This window comes from Acanthopagrus latus, chromosome 13, assembly GCF_904848185.1.
Source record: "Acanthopagrus latus isolate v.2019 chromosome 13, fAcaLat1.1, whole genome shotgun sequence".
Classification (NCBI taxonomy): domain Eukaryota; kingdom Metazoa; phylum Chordata; class Actinopteri; order Spariformes; family Sparidae; genus Acanthopagrus; species Acanthopagrus latus.
The window spans coordinates 17,358,185-17,381,346 of record NC_051051.1 but is presented as its reverse complement, the minus strand read 5'-3'; the positions used below and the strand labels follow the sequence as shown (position 1 = coordinate 17,381,346).

The 23,162-nt window shown below is 40.1% G+C and overlaps 1 protein-coding gene and 1 long non-coding RNA gene across 3 annotated transcripts in view; both read left to right on the top strand.

Moving 5' to 3' along the window:
* ntm (neurotrimin) overlaps positions 1-23,162 on the top strand; it is a 453,513-nt gene that overhangs the window by 108,645 nt on the left and 321,706 nt on the right. The window lies entirely within an intron of this gene.
* LOC119031677 lies at positions 3,713-5,221 on the top strand. Its single transcript, XR_005078669.1, has 3 exons — positions 3,713-3,988; positions 4,225-4,319; positions 4,772-5,221. It is a non-coding gene; the product is annotated as an uncharacterized LOC119031677 (long non-coding RNA).

Genomic DNA, 23,162 nt, shown 5'->3' with positions numbered 1-23,162 from the left:
GTCAGAGAAACCCAACAGACCCAACATTCATGATATGAATGCTCCTGAGTCTGTGTTGTCGAATAATTAAGTGAAAGGGGTGTGTTCAAAAAAATAGCAGTGTGGAGCTCAATCACTGTGATCAGTCGTTATGTGAAGAAACAGGTGTCATTCAGGTGTCCCCTATTTAAAGACGAAGCCAGCACATGTTTTACATGCAATTTTCTCTGAGAACCTGAGAAAGATGGGTCGTGCCAGACACTGTTCAGAAGAACAGCGTACTTTAATTAAAACGTTGATCCAAGATGGGAAAACATACAAAGAAGTGCAAAAAATTATGGGCTGCTCAGCTAAAATGATCTGCAATGCATTGAAATGGAAAGCCAAACCAGAGAGTCGTGGAAGAAAGAGGAAGACGACTATTCGAATGGACCGAACAATAGCCAGAATGGCAAAGACTCGGCCAATGATCAGCTCCAGGGAGATCAGAGATGAACTGAGGTTACCTGTGAGTACTGTGACGATTAGAAGACGTCTGTGTGAGGCTAATCTATCAGCAAGAAGCCCCCGCAAAGTCCCATTGTTAAAAAAAAGACATGTGATGAAGAGGATACAATTTGCCAAAGACCATATCGACTGGCCTAAAGAGAAATGGAGAAACATTTTGTGGACTGATGAAAGCAAGATTGTTCTTTTTGGGTCCAAGGGCCGCAGACAGTTTGTGAGAAGACCCCCAAACACTGAATTCAAGCCTCAGTACACTCTGAAGACCGTGAAGCACGGTGGTGCAAGCATCATGACATGGGGCTGTTTCTCTTACCGTGGTGTCGGGCCTATTTATCGCATACCAGGGATCATGGATCAATTTGCTTACATCAAAATACTTGAAGAGGTCATGCTGCCTTACGCTGAAGAGGAAATGCCCTTGAAATGGGTGTTTCAACAAGACAATGACCCCAAACACACCAGTAAGTGAGCAGCATCTTGGTTCCAGACCAACAAAATCAAGGTTATGGAGTGGCCAGCCCAATCCCCAGACCTTAATCCAATAGAGAACTTGTGGTGTGACATCAAAAATGCTGTTTCTGAGGCAAAACCAAGAAATGCAGAGGAATTGTGGAAGGTTGTCAAATCATCCTGGGATGGAATACCTGTTTCCAGGTGTCAGAAGTTGGTTGACTCCATGCAACACAGATGCGAAGCAGTTCTCAAAAATGGTGGTTATGCAACTAAATATTAGTTTTGTTAATCACAGGAATGCTAAATCTTAATGTTGTTTCAGTTCATTGAGTAAACATGAGTTTGTTGTGAAAAATTCAGACACTGCTATTTTTTTGAACAGCCAACAACCACTTTTTCTTCATTTTCTGTAAATTAATTCAAATATTGCTACTTTTTTCTTGATGCTTTCATGTAAAATATAATGTGCAGTGTTCCCAGTGAATGGAAATAAAAATATTTGAAGGATTTTGAGCTTTACCCACATTTTTAACAACACTGCTATTATTTTGAACACAACTGTATATGTTTACACACTCCCTGCTAATGGCAACCTTTTACAATAGCACATGGAATGAGTGCACAATATTGTATTGCTCTCTCTAAAAAGAAGGGTTAGACATGGAGGTTGTCTAATAGAAATGGTTTGCATATAAAACACTTGAATCCTGCAGGTGTTCAAATTTAAGGATTGGCTTTTGTCCCATAAAGGAGACGTTTCCTTTTTTGACGATTCCCCAGTAAGTTTTTTTTTTTTTTTTTTTTTTTTCACAAACTTAGACAAAAGACATTAAAGAGGCGGTGTCAGAAGCAGAACTCCAGGTTATTCAACACATGTTGCAGGTTAGCCTCTTTAATAATGTTACACTAGTGTCTCCTACCTTCACCTCAGGGGAATTTCTTGGCAAGCCCACCTCCAGAAAACCCTGTGTTCTTTGGCAAATAATGGGAATTGTTCTGCAGGATTCATAATTGGGCTTTTGCATCAAGCCACTGAAGTGTCCTGCAATCTTGGGAAATCTCCACAAAACATGGCTGGTAATGACAAATTTAAATGCAAATGACAACTTGACAGAGGAAAGAAATTACACCCATCACTTGGCTTAATAGCTCAAAATTAAAGACAAGTCCCCAAACCTGAGCATATTGAACGACTGGTTTATGAAAGGTTGAATATGGAAAACAAGGTTATAGCTAATTTTACCTCTTTCAGTTATCATGGCCTGGCAAAATAAATGGAATGCATCATGATGTATGATTACAGATCATACATACAAATTTGAAATGTTATTCTGGTTGTTGTAATTGGAGAAGCAGTGTCCATTTCCTGTTTACCATCACAGGGGATCCTACATAAGTGTTGACTTTTGTCTGTGTGATTAACAACAGGAAAAGTGTTTAGAGGCTCTTGTCAACATTGTTTCCTGTAAGTCCCTGCCCTGTGGAAGACACTGCCCTATTAAAGTGCCTCAGCAGAGTAATGGGGAATCATCGCCAGTGTTTATAGTCACATTCCTTCTGTCTCTGAATAAATTCAGTGGTGGCTGCAATGTGAGACTGAACAAGTAGCCTGGCTTTGCCTGATAGATTGACTGCATGACATGTTGTTGACCTTTCTACATCCCATTCCAGCTAGTAGCCATTTATTTCCCGTGTACCTCCAACACTGACACTTAATGTGCGCTTCATTGAAAAGAGCTAACATGGGAGGGGAATATTGTCTCTTCTTCCCCATTAAGCCGCAGAGGATAAAAGAACACTCTCCACCTTTTCAACCCCCCTACCTCCCCCACTCACTCCATGTTATCCTCAGAGCGAGGAATGCGGGGAGACTTCAAGATCAGCGGAGGAGTCAGCAGCAGAATACTAATCAGCAGTGGGGAGAACTGATGCTCAGACTATTTAGCATACCTAATTGACCTCGAGCTCAAAACCCCCTGCACTGTGACTTACTCCACCTCCTGCCCCCTACCACTCCCAGTCCACATTTGCCATAATATTATTTTTTGACTCAGTGCTTGCAGTTGCATTAAGTGATGAGTGAGCTTAATCAATATGTTTGTCTGCTGTGCGTTTTACAACACAATGAAACCCTTGTGAGTCCCCCCCACACACCCTCAATGCTGTCAACCAGAGAACAGAATCAAGTTCACCAAAGCTTGATAAGAGAGGCATTCAAACTCAGCTCTAAATGTTTAAAAAATGATCCAAAGTAAGAATTAAATAACACCAGTGTAGCAGCGTTCCAGCTGTTATTAATCTTTTCAAATAATTCTCGGCTCTAATACGCCAACATATATCGACAGCCGGGGTGAGAGTAGTTAGTTTTATGCTTAGTGAGGAGATTAAAAAGACTGAGCAGTTTTTTCTACAAGTTATCAGCAACGCTACTGCACTGTCTCAACTAGCCCTGCCACCACAGTGGGATGTCCCAGGAGCCCTCTAAAAATATGCAGTAATTAAGTACTCACCTCATTCTAATGGGATTATTACCGCTGAAATACTCATAGATCTATTTGAAACCTTAGGAAGCATACGGAGCTGCACCAGATATTTCCCTAAAGAGGATACAAATGTCTAATACCTCTAATGTTTGTATGGTGAAATAATTACATTGAGGTGAAGAAGCTGAATTCTAGAATCATTTAAGACCCATGAGGAATAAGAGAACATACTGTATAAATCATAACATTCCGTGGTAAGATGGATCACTACGTTTTCTACAATGGTCACTGCAAGTCCAGAGACCAGAGGCTGTAACACTTTCACCATTAACATTCCCCCTAGGGGTTTGCTTATAGCAATGGCAAATATGTGCACAGCTCCAACAGTGCAGTGCTCCATAAGCATTATTTTATGGACCAATTTGAACATCTCAAGAATTATTAATTATAGTCTTAATGGAGTTCTCTCTAATTTGTGTTGCTACACCATTAATCATTAACTAACTCACCAGTTAGTCTCGGCTAAACTGTCCAAGATCAAAGGAGAAGGCTTAAGGTAATATAAGGTAATGGCTGACCAAGATGGAGTGAAGCAGGGTTTGGCTGGTTAGGATGAAGTAAGAATTTTGAAATAACCTTATTAGTGCCTTAACCTTATTAGTAATTACTAAAACAGCAGCAAGTCCAGCTGGGTGTCTGTCTGCAGCCTTTTATTAAACTAAGCTGGGGACAACACTAACAAAAGCCAGTCTAAGACTCTGGGTTACTTTTACTAGGTTACTTTTTCTTTTTCTCTTCTTAGTTTGCTCCAGATGTGTCCTCCTCAGTCTCTTCACCTTCTCCATGACGTACCTGACAACTTCCTCCCATTGGTCCAAAGCTGCAGTGGCTGGCAATGTATGCGTCTGTGAACCAAGGACATGTTAAAACACATGCTTGTTATTTGAGAGGTTATGGATACACTCATGGCAAGATTCATATGGATTAAGGCATTCAGCCTTTATAAATATTCAGTGTTAAGTTACAACTTACGTTCTTCACTCACCTCCCAAAATGAAAGTCTGTTTATAAACATCATATGACACAAATGTATGAAGATTGATATAGTACATAGCCTTGGACACATACAAATGAGAGTACATATGTGGCTTGCAAATGTCTTGTCTTTGTGTGCCTAGAAAAAAAAATAGTATACATTGTTGATGCTGGTAGATTCAAATGATAATTTAGTAATATGGTTGTGCTGCCTTTAAACTCTAAGAGATACCTTAATATGCACTGGGAGTCATAATCAGTGATGCATCTTGGGGTCAGTGTCACATTGTGACTTATTATTGTGTCACATGCAGCACTACCCCACGGATCACTCCTTCTGATCCATGGCCATCTGGAGGCTCTATCAGCAGCCTTCTTGATGCCCAGCCTTGTGAATGCTCTGCAGAGCGGGCAGCCAGCAAAGCCTCCACATCCCACCTCTCTGGATACACATCAAATTCTCCATGCCTGCCTCTGACACTGCTCAACCAGCTCCTGATATATGGTTCTGTTTAGGGCAGTCTAGCCAGAATGCAGCAGGCTGAAACCTGACCTACTTTGAGTTAGCTCACAATAGGAGAAGATAAGGCAGGCCTGGTGTCTTGGAACTTAGCTGCCTGTCCACATTCACAAGCAGCTGCCTGCCAGCCTCTACAGTGGGGAGGCTGACTGTAGTTTGGGTTGCTTGAGAGACCAATCCATTCATGTCACCAGATGTTATACCGTGCTCAGCGTAAATGAGTACACCCCCTTTGAAAAGTACCATTTTAAACAATATCTCAATGAACACAAAAACAAATTCCAAAACGTTGAATAAATATATAAGTTTAATATAACATCTGTTAAACTTATAACATGAAAGTAAGTTCAATAACATAATTCAGATTACACATTTTTCAGTTTTACTCAAATAAGGGCGATGCAAAAATGAGTACGCCCCACAACAAAAACTACTAAATCTAGTACTTTGTATGGCCTACATGATTTTTAATGACAGTACCAAGTCTTCTAGGCATGGAATGGACAAGTTGGAAACATTTTGCTACATCAATCTTTTTCCATTCTTCAATAGTTATCTCTATTGAGACTGGATGCTGGATGGAGAGTGATGCTCAGCTTGTCTCTTCAGAATTCCCCATAGGTGTTCAATTGGGTTCAGATCAGGAGACATGCTTGGTCACTAAATCACTTTCACCCTGTTCTTCTTCAGAAATCCAACAGTGGCCTTAGATGTGTGTTTAGGATCATTGTTATGTTGGAAAAGTGCACGATGACCACGGGCATGCAGTGATGGTAGCATCGTTTCTTTCAGTATAGAGCAATACATCTGTGAATTCATGATGCCATCAATGAAACGCAGCTCCCCGACACCAGCAGCACTCATGCAACCGTCACGCTGCCACCACCATGTTTCACTGTAGGCACCATGCATTTTTCTTTGTATTCCTCACCGTTGCAACACCATACAGTTTTGAAGCTATCAGTTCCAAAAACATTTATCTTGGTCTCATCACTCCAAAGTATAGAGTCCCAGTAGTCTTCATCTTTGTCAGCATGGGCACTGGCAAACTCTAGCCAGGCTTTTTTGTGCCTGGGCTTTAGGACAGGCTTCCATTGGGGACTGCATCCATGCATGCCATTCCTCTGCAGTGTATGCCATATTGTGTCACGGGACATAGTCACCCCAGTTTGGCTTTCTACTTCCTTGGATAACTGCAGTGAACTTGCATGCCGATTTTCTTCGACCCTTCTCATCAGAAGACGCTCCTCTTGATGTGTTAACTTCCGTGGACGACCTGGATGTCTCTGTGAGATGGTTGCACTTCCATCTTTTTTAAGTTTGTTGTACCACTTTTGCTACAGTATTCTGACTGATAAGTAATGCTTTGCTGATCTTTGTGTAGCCTTCACCTTTGTGTAAAGAAATTATTTTCTTTCTCAGGTCTTGAGACATTTCTTTTCCGTGTGGTGCCATTGCTAACAACATGAAATGGAAAGGGGTTTTCTACACCCTTTTAAAGTCAACTGTCTGCTGGACACTTGTGTAATAAATAATTAGACTCACCTGTGGTTGATTATTGTTAAATTAGACATTAGTCTAAAATTTAGCCTTGCTGCACAGACTTTCAGTGGGGTGTACTCATTTTTGCATCACCCTAATTTGAGTAAAACTGAAAATTGTGTTCTCTTAGTTATATTATAAACCTTACTTTCATGTTATGAGTTAAACAGATGCTATAAAACTAAAACTTAGTCTTGTCAACATTTGGGAAATGGTTGAGATGTTACTGAGATATTGTTTAAAATATTACTTTGGGAAGGGGGTGTACTCATTTACGCTGAGCACTGTATATGTGGCTTGTCATTGCCCCTGGAGGTTGTATGGACTGGTAAACAAATCATACCTGACTTGGATCACAAACTCGATATGCTGAGGCTCTGACTGGCAGTTATCAGACCATGGGAATTTGAGCCAAGATTCCCACCTAATCAGTGCTCTCTGTTGCCACCATACTTTTGGTGTGAGCTAGCCAGAAGTTTTTCTTTTGTTTGTTTGTTTTTTAAGCAATAAGGAGGAAATCTGAAGGCTGTCCATCCTTATGTGTTGGAGCCGAGTGTAAGTTCAGAACATAATTAAGACAGCAATGAGGAGACATCTATCTGAGGCAAAGATGTACAATCTAATGACTGATGCCTCAGTAGAAATCTCCCTTGATGCATTTGATTACATTAAAGTGATCACCCAATTTGTGTGGACAAGGACAGTTTGATTTCAGGCCAGGTTACAGTAGGTCAGTTGACTTGAGTATAATTTCTTGTAAATGGCTTGTTAATTTTTAGCCACAATGTATTAATCCCCTCCTTTGTCACTGCAGGGGGAAAAAAAGAACATGTATGTAAATCTTTAAGTTTGTTCTGTTTATTAAATGTTATTGTGATCGGGTATTCTGGAAAAATAATTGCCATTGATCAGAATGTTCTCATTATAATCAAATAATATGAACATTTACTTATTTTAGTATTTTTTTGGCCTTTCTGGGTTTTTTTATTGACAGTACAGCTAAAGAGAGTGACAGGAAACAGGGTTAGAGAGGGGGAGTGACATGTAGCAAAGGGACCCCAGCCAAAAGTCAAACGCAGGTCCACTGCAGAGCTTCAGCACATTGGACGCCTTCTCTACCAACTGAGCTAAATGGTGCCCCAAAAATATGAACATTTAAATGATGGGTAAACATAAATTATGAGAGACCTTTAACGACCCCATCTGTCAAAATGACAGACAGCAAGAAAGACTGCACAACCTCTGGTGCCATCCCATAGCACTATGTTAAATAGACCGAATTGCTGTTGTGTCACATTCAAAACATTCACTTCCACGCAGAGAAGTGGCTGATTATTTTTTATTACCGGCATATGTGAAAGCTACATACCTGTTCATTTGTGATGTCATTTTCACCTGTAACCTTTAATGTTTAAAGAAATATATTTACTCACTGTGGTCCGACCTATGATATTATACATATAGCTACTGTGCCTACTGCATGTATTGTACTACTTTGCTAGCATCTTTGATATCTAAACAACAGCGATTCTTGGTCTAACTGCTAGCTTGTGGTAAACTCAAACTGTCACTTGAGCTGTGAGGTTAGGGTCAGGGCTGTGAGCACAGGTCCCACTAGAGGACGTTAGGCTCTCTTGCCACCCTCATCGAATCTGACAGTTTGGTCAAAACATGCACACCAGTAGCCTGTTCGAGGTCATTTGGTAGGGCTCTGTCATACTACTCGTGCTTCTCCTTCCACACAGTAGAAGATATCAGTCCTGCTGCTGGGTTTATGCCCCTCTATGGCCCTGTCCAGCTTTGCTTGTGTAACAGCTAGTCTTCTGGTATCTCCTCCACGCTCTTGAGACTGTGCTGAGAGACACAGCAAACCTTCTTGTGACTGCACGTCTGGATGTGCCATCCAGGTGGAGCTGAACAACCTGTGCAACCTGATGCTAATAGTAGTGACAAGGACACTAGCAGAACGCAGAAAAAGTCAGGTTGCACTTAAAATGCAACCAGTAAGTGTTGGTAGACGAAGGGAAACAGAGCAGCCATTCTTCCACGTACATGCAACCAGTTGAATTCCCAGGTTAAAATAGTATGTAAGCAAATGCCTGATGTGGGGGTTCTCAAACCAGAAGTTATTGTAAACAAACATTGAATTTAGAGAATATAGAATTTCCCTGAGGGGACGAATAAAGTATCTATCTATCTTTATCTTGTGATAGGCTCAATTGATATGGAAAACACAATTTCATTTACCACTGTTGCCAGGAGATGAATGAAAACATCCTGGAAATTGAAAGCTGGTGGGAGACCTAGAAAACATAGTATTACTGTCACCAGTAAAGTTACAGAAAAAAACAGTAAATGGGGTTCAGTCAATGCACTGTACGTTGTTCCAGCCACAGTTTGCTTTCTAATTCTATCACACTTCAGTTTCTTGTGTCAAGAAGCTGATGTACAATACACAGGCCCACATTTGGCTGCAGACAGCAAGCAGATCAGTCAGCTGTAGTTCAAGTGCTGAAGAGTAGAGCAGGGATGATAAGTTGTGAAGGCTGGCATAGTGTCTGGTGATTAGCCTGGCATCAGTTAGCACCATGCCGTCAGAGGCTTCTCTTCTGTGCCAAAGCTAGCATCACACAAATGAGAGAGCTGAGCCAGAGATAGCAGCATCTGAGAGAAGAGGATCTGCCGGGCGATGCAGACACAACAGCAAAACAAACAGAGGGCCAGGAGGCTACCTATCAATCAATGCTGTGTCATGAACGAGATAGGTTTAGGTATCACATTGCTGAATATGAACTGACAGCGGAGTGTATGTGTGTGTGTGTGTGTGTGTGTGTGTGTGTGTGTGTGTGTGTGTGTGTGTCCATGTGGGGGGCACTGCCACACTGTATTCTGCAAAGGTGTGCCCTACCTGTCACTGTCAAGATTGATTGTGTCGTAATGGACATGTGAAAGATGGAAAAAAAAAAATACCTTACACCAAGCAAGTAGGCAAAAATAACAATGGCAAAAATCCAGTAGCTCTCAGCACATCTAACCTTAACACTTATGAAATGACAAACACATATACTCCACTTTAACATACCGTTACTCGCTGTTTTTTTTTTGTTTGTTTGTCCAAGTTCCAGTTTCTTTTTCAGAAATAATCCAAAGCCAGGAAAGACAAAAACTTATTGTTGTCAAAAAGGCCTTCCTTTCTCTCCCCACCCTCTATTTTGTTCTGCGGGGATATAATCTCAAGGTTTGATCCTCAAACAGAAGTCAGTGCTGATCGCACAGACACCTTTGGGCTGCCTGTATTTCCCAGTGTGTGCCCACAGAATATAAAACAAAGGTGCAGGGGTGAGCAGAACAAGAGATGAGTGGACACAGCAGCAGCCAGTGCTTGTGTGTCACCTTAAGACTGCAGGTTGCCTGTATCTGATAAGGACAAAGACATGCCTGTATGCTGAAGTAGACCACAGGGAGAGTATACTTCATACTGACTTCTAAATCTGATTCATATTTGTCTTGTAGTTTGTCTTTTTTCTATTTAAATTTCTATTTTAAATTTTCTTCCTCCCAATAAATGCCATAATCAAACCACTGATATTTGGAAACTTTACATTTCTTTATGTAACAACTTCAATTTTCTTTAGGATCAAAACAATCTACTTATGGTCTTGTTAGGATTGTGAAATGAATATCAGTGGTACGGTTAGGTGTGCCAAGATGAAATTAAAAACACAGCATGCTGAAGCACATCAAGTTATTGTTAACTGTAATGGAAGATGCAGCCATCATGGCAACTGCTGATATAGGAGACACATCAACTGAACTCGACCCCCTCTTGCATCTCTGAAATCATTAGTGTTTAGATATGTCAAATTATGTCAACAATGTTCATGCTGTAATAGTTTGTAAGCTATGCTGTGCACGTGGTGCATATGTGTTCATATGCAACAAGATGAATATGGCCAGATGCACGCTTAACTTTTGACGCATGTAAAGAACATGTACTTCTGATAGCCCCAGTGATGGTGAACGTAAACTCCCATGCTATAAACGACTGCACCAGAACAATGCACAACCCCAATGCATAAAACAAATTAATAAATCATCACAGCCAGCCGCTCCATAACAAAAACATGTCTTACCGTCATACGGTTGAGAAAATGTAGTGCCTAAAGAAAGGGAGGTCTGACGGTGATGTAAAGTGTTGTGAATTTTCCCTATACAACCTATGCTTGAACTTTTATAGATTTTTTAAGGTGAGCCTTGTTTTAGGTGATTTATTTCACTTTTTCTTTGGATCCTGTTCACTGCAGTACAAAGCTGAGCATCTGGGCTGGAACAGCTCTCTACTTCTCCATACAGAGGCTGATCGGTGATTACAGTACGGTACAGATCGACTATAGATGTGTACGTTATATGACCCCACTTCAAAAAACACGAACTGTACCTTTAAGGTCTCAAACCAAAGGAGTGACCAACTCTCAGGTACTCAGTATCAAGCAAAATAGGTTTACAAAGAATCCCACAACACTGACTGGAACCACTCAGACAGGCAACAGCCAGGCAATACTAAGAAATACAACACTCTAAATACTCTCTCGATATACAATGGTGTGCAACCACCAGCGAGGCGAACTGATCACTGATTTACAGCCACGTGAATCTGTGGACACACAAGCTATTTATAATGCAGCTGGGGTTGATTGAAGACTCCCAATTGGTAGGTTTGATTGAATCACAGCCGCACCAATCAAAGACGCCAGTGAACAGGAAGCAGGAAGTGGACCGTCTCGGCTCCAGAAAGGACCAATCCTCACCAGGGAATCACAAAGCTGCATTTGCATCATTGGCAGAATCACTCATGTAAACATCACCATTAATTCACACTAAATGGCAGCCAGCAACAGCCGTAACAAAAGTTATTTGAGGTCTGAGCAGTGCAGATTCAGTGGCTTTAACAACAGATTGCTGGGCCTCCAAAGCAACACAGAGATACATGACCATCACAGCACACTACATTAAGTACTTCACATCTGCTGTAAAAAGTACAAAGTGCAGTTACAACAAGTCACTAGATGACAAATACCCTCTATGACTGGCATCATGGCATCAAACAATGATCCTAGAATGGACTAGTCTAAAATGGTTTAACCAGCTGTGCTGTAAGACAAAAAAAAACAAAAACAAAAAAAAAAAAATACAAAAAAAAAAAAAAAACAATTAAAAAAAAGGTTGAGAACTTAATTGAATGGGCTTCCCTCCACTACAATACTACTCATTTTTGGCCTCACCTGTAATCCAATCAGCCTACACACTCTGGGGGAACCGGATTTGGAAGTTTAATTTGCATCAACTTCTTTCACATTTGTGCTGCAGTTACAATGGGATATAGTTGACTGCTTTCTTATGTTGTAAGTGACGAAATATATAGGTAAACGTATGCAGTTCTAAATGGCTGCTATTACTTCATGCAGGTTAACAGCTAGCAGTTGAACTAGCCAGACAGAACAGCTCCAACTTGTTGAAGATATGAACCTGCTAAATGTGAACGTGTTCGCAAGCCAATTCTATCACTTAGCTTAGCTAATGCAACCTAGTTGAATTTGAAAATTAAATTTTCCTAGGTGTAGTTTTATCTCGTGTTTTGCGACCAGGACACAGACTTTTGTCTAATCATACACAAAGGGTGCTGTTTAAGTGTAGCTATAGCTATATGGCATTTCATTCTCCTTACCTCATGCACATTACCATAGATTCTCCCATACACCAATACATGAATATGTGGATCCACACATACATATAGCCCTTTGTTCAGTTCTTCCTATCAGCCTTGGCACAGTAATAACCTGCATCTTATTATATTTTATTTCAATTTCGCTAATTTTCCTAAACCTTCTTGAATGCTTCTCTCTTGTACCTGCTTTTCATTCGTAGTAACCCAATGTATCTGTATGAGTGTCTAGGGACTGCTGCTGGTCACCTACCGATAACCCTGTCAAACAACCCAGAACCCCCAACTGTCAGCTTTCCCGGGGGCTCTGCTCTTCTGCAAATGGAGACCAACTCCAGCTCTGCCAGAGGAATAGGTGTGTCAAAACACCCATTATCTCTTTAGGAAAAAAAAAAAACTGTCATAGTACAGAAAGCTTTTGGAATACACAGTATAAATTGGTTTAGAGAGAAACAATTTATGGATGTGAAAGGGCCTTTACAATGTTATCCAGTGTGACCTGTGCAGACCTCCCATTTTAACACACAATGTCATTTAAAAAAGATAAAATGTTTCATTCAGCTACAATGCGTACAATTTCTGTGATGTTGTTGTTATAGCTCACTATAAAGTCTATGATCAACCAGGAATTGGGGTTCAGATTAGTGAGATAAATTCTAAAGTTAAAAGAAAAAAATCATCCACTAACTTCATAGCCAATAAAAACAGTAAAGGGAATAAACTTGTAACACCAGATATCTTTGGCTACTTCAGTACTGAGTGATGAAAGGAAAAGTAGATGAAAGAACAGAGAATGCAGGAGCCTAGATTCAAGAGGAAAAATGCATAGACTTTTTCTTGGTTTAATTGCCAGCTCTCAATCAGGTTTTAGACTCAGATCTTCGCATGTTTGCTGTTAAGCCCTACAATGATGTCACAATGAAAGGCTGTGCTTGAGTGCATGTTCAACCGAACATAAACATTTCTCCACTCCAGTTTATGAAATGCCAAAGGTTGCACATACACAGAACTTCATCTCAAAAGCTTCAGTAGTGGATTAATGAAAAACATCCAAATAAAGGCTGCTTCTTGTTCAAGAAATTTCATTCAAATATTTTCATCTGGCATCATTAATGCTGTATAGATGATACAACAAAGGCTGAATTCAAAGTGCTGCCAGGGTCAAGGCACCATCAGCCCAGCTCTCCATGCAACACACCTCCATTTGGTTGACTCCATTGAGTGATTTGAATAAAAACATGACCTTATGATACGTCAGATGTTCTGCTCGACAGTACATACTTTTCACATTCTCCCTGAAAACACAGTATGTAACAATGTAACAAAGCAGTTCTTTATCCTTAGCCTGAGACTGTAGCTGGACCTCATTAGGAATCCTGTACACTCCACCCACATGCTTTTCATGTGCCCACTATGTTCAAGCAGGCTAGAACCAGTCATATGCCCTTGAAATTGACATTCATAGCACTAATAATGGTGGCAATTCAGTGTAGATTGACAAGAATGAAGTGGTCTTTCAGATCTGTTAACATTGGACTGAAGCATGAAAGGCTGCCTTAAATTATTCAGAGCAGCCTTAATCGTGAATAATAACTGCATCTGCTGTAGTGTTTAAAGCAATTTTCTTGGCATATAGCATATCAATTCAAACTTCATGCTAAGATTTCCCTAACATGTCCCTAACAAGGAATTTCTGGAAGTTTAATCTTAAATCATATTAAACACATATTCATAGTGTCATTAGTTTACAATGTGATTCTGTATTTGTTGTTATGTCTCTCTTCGTCTCTTCACTGACTTCTTACTCTTACTGTTCAAGGGTTTGTCATAGCAGCTCAACAAGCTAAGCTAGATGACACATTCTCTGCTGTGCCATGAGTAAAAATTGACACTTTGCTGGCATCTTTTCTCTCAGCTACCCTCTTTTTTCCTTGCAGGAGCAGAGCATAATCAGGACTTTGCAGCCATTGCTAGTAGTTGGTTTTCTGGGCTCAGCTAGACAGTAAAGTTGCTGTAGCAATGTTGCTCTCTTGCACTAAGTTGTGGACAATCAGTAATTTTATATCTGAGCACAGTTTGGACTTTATATTCAGAAGCCAGATTCAGAACTCTGCTACTGAATAGTTATTTAAAGAAGATACATATATTTGAAATATTGAAATTTATACAAAACTAAAGCTATGAGTCTGATTTCTCGCCAGCAAAATGGGAAACTGATGATTACACTGATACACTTTGTCACGTGATCACATAATGAAATTGAAATGGCATCCATGTAATGTCACTTTTACACCAGGTAATGTGTCATTATGAGGAACAGCCCTCTAGGTAGTCACAATATTTATTGGACTAGGGGAAGAGGGAATGAAAAAACACTTACATTCTCAAGCCAATACCATCAATCTTCTTTAACAAAGTATATTAAACAGATTGAACAATCCATCATCACATCTCTACTCTGTCTATTATACAGCAAATGAATAAGTGCCTGTCCTTATTTTAAAGGAGAGGTTTTTTAGCATGTTTTCCGCTGCAGTTCTTGGTTCTGCTCAGTTATTTTCTGTTGTTTGGATGGATGTGATGTGGCAGGGAATATGGATTAATTATGTGATGTGGCAGGGAATATGGATTAATTATCATCTATGGATTAGATACACAGTCACACAGGTTTCTGGAAGAATTTATTCAACTCTGATAAAACCTTGATGAAAGATGTGTCCTGTCAGTGGATGCTTTTGCAACATTATGCATAACAAAATCAGTAAAAACTGGTCACTGATAATATCAATGGCAGGATACTGACCAGAGTTGCGATCCAACAGCCTGTGCTTGAAAGTTTTCAGCCCATTTGCCTAAATAAATGAGGGCAATGTAGATGTCTTCAAAGCATGGATATGTTGAAAGGTTACTTTTCTTTATTTTGCAACTTCATGTTTCTTTAGGTTAAATGACGCTGGCCTTTTTGTTGACAAAACAGATATTTTAAGCTGGTATCAAAGTTTGATACAGGCTTAAAATATATGTTTTGTCAACACAAACATGGATAGAGATGGCACACATCCTGTCAAGAACACCTAGTTTTGTCACTGGGCAACCTTCTTGTCTATCCAGCACTGCCCCCTCCACATCTTGATATGAAAGTCAGGGGATAATCATGCTATGTAAACTTGACCTGTAAAACGTTTTTTTGTTTTGTTTTGTTTTTAGAAATGTCAATATGTATCAATGGTTAAATGTTAATTGACATTTATTGTGCTGGTGATTGGTCTTAATCGTTGGTAACTATCTATGCAGGTAGTTATGTTTTCTATGCCCAGTTAGACATCTGTCCCTGAGACCACCACCACACTCACTCACAGAATAAAAAAAAAAAAAAAAGAATGAACAATGTCCCAGTTACTCAGGATGACCCACAGACCTCATTGTGCTCAGTATTCATGAACGATTTTCTCAACTTGTTCACTGTGTTCTGTAAAGATGGATATACAGTAAAAACAATGTATGGATGTGTACCACTTGAAAGGAAATTAACATTTGTCTCCTTCATTCCTCATCCTTAAAATGGACTGATAGAAACAATGTACTGCCTCTAACAATAAGAAATTTTGTTTGAGATTTTTGCCAGATGGCTCAAGTACTGTAACTGGTGCATTCTATCAAAGGGTTTGATCAATATTACCTGCAGCTCTGGTCTTTACGGAAGGATGGGGAGAGAGGGAGTGTGTTTTTATGTTTGTTTGTGTCCAGAGAGCTCTAATGCATACTAATCTAATGCAACCTTTGGTAATCCACAGTAAAACTGTTAGGCACTATTCTGGTAATAAATTCTGCAGACTCTTTAACTTTCTATGAATTCATTTCTTCCTCTGTGTTGTTTTTGTAGACTTGAACGTTCCTGAGCCAAAAAACTTCATCGAGCCCATTCTGTGTTGGTTTTGCATTGTGTACTGTGATTCTGAAATGCAGAATTGAGTTGGCAGTTCACAGCAACACCATTGCTGTAAATCATAGTCAGGTTAGTGGTCTCACAGCTCAACTAAATTTCATGCATACACATATACAGTGGGGCAAATAAGTATTTAGTCAACCACCAATTGTGCAAGTTCTCCTACTTGAAAAGATTAGAGAGGTCTGTAATTGTCAACATGGGTAAACCTCAACCATGAGAGACAGAATGTGGAAAAAAAAATCACATTGTTTGATTTTTAAAGAATTTATTTCCAAATTAGAGTGGAAAATAAGTATTTGGTCAGCTACAAAGAAGCAAGATTTCTGGCTGTCAAAGAGGTCTAACTTCTTCTAATGAGGTCTAACGAGGCTCCACTCGTTACCTGTATTAATGGCACCTGTTTTAACTCATTATCGGTATAAAAGACACCTGTCCACAACCTCAGTCAGTCACACTCCAAACTCCACTATGGCCAAGACCAAAGAGCTGTCGAAGGACACCAGAGACAAAATTGTAGACCTGCACCAGGCTGGGAAGACTGAATCTGCAATAGGTAAAATGCTTGGTGTAAAGAAATCAACTGTGGGAGCAATTATTAGAAAATGGAAAACATACAAGACCACTGATAATCTCCCTTGATCTGGGGCTCCATGCAAGATCTCACCCCGTGGCGTCAAAATGATAACAAGAACGGTGAGCAAAAATCCCAGAACCACACGGGGGGACCAAGTGAATGACCTACAGAGAGCTGGGACCACAGTAACAAAGGCTACTATCAGTAACACAATGCGCCGCCAGGGACTCAAATCCTGCTGAAGCCAGTACACGTCCAGGCCCATCTGCGGTTCGCTAGAGAGCATTTGGATGATCCAGAAGAGGACTGGGAGAATGTGTTATGGTCAGATGAAACCAAAATAGAACTTTTTGGTAGAAACACAGGTTCTCGTGTTTGGAGGAGAAAGAATACTGAATTGCATCTGAAGAACACCATACCCACTGTGAAGCATGGGGGTGGAAACATCATGCTTTGGGGCTGTTTTTCTGCAAAGGGACCAGGACGACTGATCTGTGTAAAGGAAAGAATGAATGGGGCCATGTATCGAGAGATTTTGAGTGAAAATCTCCTTCCATCAGCAAGGGCATTGAAGATGAGACGTGGCTGGGTCTTTCAGCATGACAATGATCCCAAACACACAGCCAGGGCAACAAAGGAGTGGCTTCGTAAGAAGCATTTCAAGGTCCTGGAGTGGCCTAGCCAGTCTCCAGATCTCAACCCCATAGAAAATCTGTGGAGGGAGTTGAAAGTCCGTGTTGCCCAACGACAGCCCCAAAACATCACTGCTCTAGAGGAGATCTGCATGGAGGAATGGGCCAAAATACCAGCAACAGTGTGTGAAAAGCTTGTGAAGAGTTACAGAAAACGTTTGGCCTCCGTTATTGCCAACAAAGGGTACATAACAAAGTATTGAGATGAACTTTTGGTATTGACCAAATGCTTATTTTCCACCATGATTTGCAAATAAATTCTTTAAAAATCAAACAATGTGATTTTCTGGGTTTTTTTTCCACATTCTGTCTCTCATGGTTGAGGTTTACCCATGTTGACAATTACAGGCCTCTCTAATCTTTTCAAGTGGGAGAAATTGCACAATTAGTGGTTGACTGAATACTTATTTGTCCCACTGTACTTTTATACAGCAAGAGAGACATTGGTTCAAGGGTGAAATAGTTTGATAGTGCAATACAAATAAGCTGCAACTGGATGCAATCTGAATAGGAATTTATTTGAACAAGTGTAATGCCTGTTGACAACATGCTGTTCAAAAATATTATATATAATGAATTGTTATTCATTAAACTACTCTGGATTACATTTGAATGAAATCTGTTTAACAATTGCCAGGGCCCACACAACAAACAGTGAAAAAACATATCCAAGAAAGTTAAAAAAAGCAAACTCAAAATGGCTGCTAAACGGTAGACTAAACTATGATTCAAAAAAATTTGTGACAAATGCAGTACAGCAAATCTATGCAACAACTTGATTGATATTAGCATTATTTCCCTGATAACACTAGAAGAAAGTCTGGCAAACTTACATAAATAGTTACAACGGCACTCTTCCTGTGGGTGCAATATTTTTAATGACATCTTAATACCAATGACAGTGTTTGGCCCATATTATCTGGTAATGTGAGGGGTTTACAGATCCAAGCCTGCTCAAAGACTCATAAAAGCTGCCCCAATAATATCAAAGTTCAAAGATTTTGGATATTTACATTTAAATCTGATTGATTACATACTCTTCAGGCTAGACAAATGATTGCGGCATTCCAGAGCAGCATTCTACATTTTGCCTGTAAGGCTAATCTTAGTTAGCATACTACTGTTGACAGAAACTTAAAGGTCCAGTGTGGATAATGTAGTGGCATCTAGCAGAACAGACTTTGCAGAAATGGAATAAAATAGTCATAGATATATTTTAATTATTGTATAATCACCCCACAGTGTTTTCATATTCTCCTGGGCATCAAAGGCAAACAGCCGGATGCATAAAGCCTCTTATCTCTTATTGTACATTGTTTAAGAGCCCATTGGTATTGCTTGACTACTGCTTTATATTCTATTTCTTCTTCAAAGAGCGTCTTTCTTCCACTGAGACATATGCAATGTGGTTCATTATCGAAACAATCAACTGTATCTGGACCCTCTTGGGAGGCATGTGCGTGTTTTTTTCTGCTTCAAATGAAACGTGGTTTTATAATTTCATATGCATGATTAAGACTGCTCCAACTCTTAGCACCCGATTAAGACATTTCCGTAATAGCAGAGCAACCCCCCCAAAAGCCTGTGTAGTGTTAAAGCCCAAAGGCAGCATACATTGACTCTAGACAGAAACACAGAATAACCATTTCTGTACATTTCTGTTGGAGAGATGATGTATTTGATCTATTTTGTGCCCAATATTTGGACTTACTGTGAGGCCACTGAGGAATAAACAAATAGTATCTGTAGAATCTGAATTGAATATCTAATGCTTGTTTGAGGATGGGAATATGAAGCTGTGCCATTATTGATGCTTTAATGACATACATCTTGGCACAGCACAAAACAATGCTGGCAAAAGGACAAAAATGTCCTGATGTGAAATGTTGCTGTTAGCTAAGTTTATAGACAGAGCAGCATTGTTTTAGTAGGGGAGACTTGGCCCTCAACACTAATTACCATTCTTGTTTTATTTAGCCCAAGCAGCGGCACTGTTCCTTATCTCTTCACTGTTTCTCAATCAGCCAATTTTCACCTTTGAATAAATCACAAGGCTTTATCTGTTGACCTATTTTGAATGTTTTTTTTTTGTTTTGTTTTGTTTTGTTTTTTTGTTTTTGTTTTTCTTAACCTACTCAACTAATCTTAGACCCAGGCTGACCCAAAGCAGGTATTATTTATTCAGGATTTTTCTTAAAAACACAATTAGATTAGAATAAGAAAGTATAAGAGCCTGACCAATACTTGAATTTGGACCAAGCAGTTATAAAATCATTTACTCAATACAAAAACCCATATGCACACACATGCACATACACATGCATGCACACATACATACTCATAATCATAGAAAATATGAAGTTAAAAATGTGTTTGCTATTGACTGAACTCATACAGAACTAAACTTTCTTATGCATAGACAGCATCTACAGGACCAAGATCTCACATGTGACAGAAGTTCACAGACAATAGAGACATCTTGTGATGGGTTCACACCAGCCGAGATGTAGTCAACATGTTTGCGTTCCAAATTATTAATACTCAGTAGTAGCTGATATTGTGTGAGTCTGTGTGTGCCATTATCACATCTGGATTTTGAGACACTCATATGTGCACTTAATATTTTCCATTTCCATTACATCTGCCAGTCTGGCTGTACTTGGTTTGACTCGACACAGCTGGGACGACGACTGTCGTGGCTGGTACTTATCAGTTAAAATAAACATTTCTTAAAAACATTGTTTACCAATGATGTTCTGTCTTGCAGCCAGGACTGCATCTTTCAGTATTAGTACAGTAATTAGTACAAGAACATGTACCTTTATTGTTTCCCCTCAAAATGCTTGATGTGCATAAAATTAAGTCTTTCTGGACTAAGAAGAGAGATAACCCAGATATTTAAAAAGTTTGTAATGAATGACTGGTTATTTTCCTTTTTTTGTTTTTACAAAAGTCTACCAGGCTGCTTTACTTTAGGAAAGGGGGTCAATTTTGATGGGAGACGACGGGAGAGTAAGAGTTCGAAGACATCATGAGGGTTGAAAAGTCATGTGATGAAAACAGAGTCATGTTATATCATTTACAACATCTTACATTTTTCAGCACAAATAAATGTATTTATCATTTTTAGGAATTCATCTAGTCAAAGCAATGTAGTATACACACCAAACTCCAACTGCTCTGTAGATCCAGTGGAACAAGGCCATAAAAAGAGCATTCTGCATGTCTGCATTTTGTTAATTTCTTCAGCATCTTTGTAAGAAAGGTATTATCAAACCAGATCAAAATATGTTCTGAATCAGTTTAAGTCAGCTTATGGGGAAGATTACGCAGGTGTTGGGGTGGCTGGTGAGATGCTGCAGCGGGTCTCCAGATCAAAGCAGGCAGTCTGACTCATTGATCAAGCAGAAGGGGAAGAAAAATACAAGTACCATTCTAGTATCCTGTAGTAAGTATTACTGAGTGTCACCAGGAGGTGAGGATCTTCAGCACATTCTCATTGTAAGCCTCCTGGGTTGTCAGTGCTGCGGGAGCTCTCCCTGCTAGTGGAGGGTCATGTGGAATCTTGAATCTCAGAGAAAAGGTTTGCTTTTTTGAAATTACAAGTTTTGATACTTTTGATGGAAGAGTACTGCATAGTAACCATTACCTGAAAACAGACTGCAGCCACCTGTTTACAATTGTCTTCTAATGGGGAAAGCACATATTCTGTAGGGTAGATTGCATGGAGGTTGTACGGCCTCTTAATCGATGCTTGTTAAAGAAAGGGGAAAATTTGCTATTTTATAGTAGAAGTCTCTGAGGGCATCTACTTTTAATCTTAGACTCTGATTAAATGACAAGATTAACATGCAAACCTTGTGCATGTCCCCGTCCATGTCAGGCTGTCCTCTGTGTACCCACTATTGGCCTGTAAGTTAGAGCAGCCTCTGGATGTATCGCTTGGATCGCTCCTGGATGTTACTTGCTCCGCCCTGCCTTGCTTTTCTCTTCTCTTCCATCTGATTCACTTGGCTTGGGGACAAAAGGGACAGTGTCACAGGCTGCACCCCACTGGATAGCACTGTCACCTGTCTTTTGAGAGAAAGGGTCCAGAACACCTTTATTTGCTCAGACAGAGATGTAGCCTGTGTGTTTACGTGCATGTGTGTGCACCCCCTCTTGGGCCTGCAATGTTCCCAGGAGTTTTGCTGGTGCATCAACATTAAGTATTAAAAGCCCTGCTGGGCAAAATAACAGTAGAGTTGGAAGGGTTACACAGGCCTGGGGAAGGAGAGGGGAGTATGGAAGTAGGTGTGTAGGGAAAGCAAAGGCAGAGAGAGGGCAGCAGGCTGTGGCTTTCCTTCACTTAGTTTCCGCTCATTGTTTTTCCAGGACTTCTACAGTGCAGCCATAATTTTCTAAAAGTGTCCTGCCAAATGCCCTCCGCCAGGGACTGAATTCAGCACTAGCTAAATGTCAACAAAGTGTGTCTTTGGCAGATAAATCAATAGTGTCACCTGCCACACGAGCTGTTAACTTTTTCCACTGGTTTTTCTAACTTTTTTTTCCTCTTTTTTCCCATTCTAATGCCCCAGTGGTTAAGAGTTTTTGGCCACATGGCCCCTGGTCTTGTGCTTAAATTGTTTTCCCTTCTGACCAGGTATAAAGCCTCTGATTGTGAGCCAATCAAAGCAAAGCAAAACTATGGTCCTGTAACAAAAAGGCTCTTGATTGCCTGCCTGTTCTGCTTGCTGACAACAAAGTGATATTGTCTTGTGTTTCTTTCTAGATTGTAAATTGGCTTAATATTACTCAATGTGAATTTACTTCAGAGTTACTGGGTCCAGCGGAGAGATGATTGAAGAAGTTTAAAACTGGAAATTGAATCTGCTCTTGTCTCTATGACACGTTTCAGACATAAATGTAACAATGATTCTTAGTGGGGTTATTTTTAGTCTTGAGCCCTTGGAAGGTGAGCCAAAAAGCCACAGCCCACCAATTGCGAGCACTTTATTGCCCCTCGCCCATCTACAGAAGGCTCCCATCTCCTCTCTCTCCAATTACATATGCTGTCTCATCTGTTATTACTTCTTTCCCTGCATTACAAAACAGGACGTTGATCTATCTCTTAAGCAGGAGTGATAAGTTGCAGACAGGTTGCATTCATTTCCTCTGTTGGAGGGTGGCGTGGGTGTTGGGACGATACATTGCTACCCGAGGGCAAAGATACATCAGGGCTTCTGTATTGATGAAATTCTAACAGCGCTTATAGGCTGTCATCAATCAGCCGGTTTCTCCCTATTTTTCCTTCTTAAGGTCTTTCGTCTCAAGCTTTGTCTCCATCACTTTTGCATCCCCTCCTGCTCTACTCCTCAACCATCACTCGTTTTAACCAAAAGGATATTGGTTACATCTGTCTGCATTCACTTGCAATAGCTCAGCTTTGAAATTGGTCTAAGTGCCTGCGTAATGCTCCATTTGTAACCTTGCTTGTCAGAACTGACTTAGACATCTACAGTCTTTAAATGTTCTGTTACCTTCTTTGACAGTAATATAGTCAGGCATCAGATATAGTACATCTGTGGAAATGGAATGCATTATATTAGAAATGGCAGTCTTTCAATTCAAGTGCAGAGACACAAAGCATAGTAAGAAAACAGATGTTGGTGAGGTATGTCTTCACTGCATGCCTTTTCTCCCCCTTTTATAGACTATTTTCTCATG